Raw genomic sequence first — 385 nt, 5'->3', positions numbered from 1 at the left:
CCGGGGGGCGGGGGGGGACGAGGAGGCTCCCACAGTGCCGAGGTGGGACAGGCGGGGGTCCGCCAGCCGTCCCCAGGGGCTGCAGCCCTGCCCACGGCCACAGGCGCTGCCTGTTGCTGGCGGTGAGGACGGGCACATTCTTCACCTGTGCTGCAGAAATATCCCGCAGCCATCCCTGGGTGCTGGCTCTGCCTGTACACCCCGGGGTCCTGTTCCCAGGGCTGCCAGGAGCAATGCAACCCTCCATCCTTTCCCCTCCTTCTCACGGAGCCTAAATTCAGTCATCGTAGGCAGCCGGCTGCAAAGGGGAGCAGCCCAAACTGCCCAGCTTGGTCCTGCCCAGCCCTGGCTCCAGCACCTGCAGCCCCCACTGAAATCTCCGGCC

At 67.5% G+C, this 385-nt stretch overlaps 1 protein-coding gene across 1 annotated transcript in view; it reads left to right on the top strand.

Moving 5' to 3' along the window:
• BEST4 (bestrophin 4) overlaps window positions 1-385 on the top strand; it is an 11,134-nt gene that overhangs the window by 6,162 nt on the left and 4,587 nt on the right. The window lies entirely within an intron of this gene.

The sequence above is a fragment of the Pygoscelis adeliae genome, unplaced genomic scaffold (genome assembly GCF_000699105.1).
Source record: "Pygoscelis adeliae isolate BGI_AS28 unplaced genomic scaffold, ASM69910v1 Scaffold546, whole genome shotgun sequence".
Classification (NCBI taxonomy): Eukaryota; Metazoa; Chordata; class Aves; order Sphenisciformes; family Spheniscidae; genus Pygoscelis; species Pygoscelis adeliae.
Note: the sequence above shows the minus strand (reverse complement) of the source record. Positions and strands in the feature narration are given on the sequence as shown.